This window comes from Vombatus ursinus, unplaced genomic scaffold, assembly GCF_900497805.2.
Source record: "Vombatus ursinus unplaced genomic scaffold, bare-nosed wombat genome assembly UNPS02010822.1, whole genome shotgun sequence".
NCBI classification, from domain to species: Eukaryota; Metazoa; Chordata; class Mammalia; order Diprotodontia; family Vombatidae; genus Vombatus; species Vombatus ursinus.
Genome location: NW_020950600.1, coordinates 4,402,582 through 4,403,206, shown reverse-complemented (window position 1 = coordinate 4,403,206; position 625 = coordinate 4,402,582).

Sequence of the window (625 nt, the reverse complement as noted above, 5' to 3'; positions counted from 1 at the left end):
ATAGGTGCTTTCAAAGAAACAGAGTCAATGGTTTGTGCTGCAGGTACCATAAGAAAGGACACTGGTCTCATGAATGTAGGTCTGAAAGGTTCAACGCCTCACTCTAAGTTTTTAAGGAGTGGACAAATAAGTGAAAAAGTTAGAACAGCTAAAACTTCTTAGCAGTTTCTGGAAGTTCTGAGATTGATCATTAAGGAGTTTTGAAACACCTCCTTACAACCCTGGTCACTCCCTTCCTCCACTCCCTTCCCTTGAGTCAAGAGGGCATCTCTGTGGGGACTGCAAAGAGCCTTGGAGTTTTTCTGTCAACCCCTCTCTGTGCCAGCCGCGCCGTGCACTCTCCTGCTAACAGGAGCAGGCTGCCAGGGTCATACTTACCAGTCTTCTCGGAGCCTACCCGGATAAACACAGAGATGAGCCGATCTGGAGGTGCAAACACTCGGACTTTATTCAGAGACCATCACAGCAAGGCCAAGCAGGAAAGCAAGAGCAGGAGCAAGAGAGCAAGCTCCGATCCCTACCGCCCCTATATACCTTCCTAGCCCCTCCTCCTCAGTCCGCCTTTTAGTGATTGGTTATAGGTCCAGATACCGGAAGGAGACGTCTGGGGTTAGCGCTGCACCAA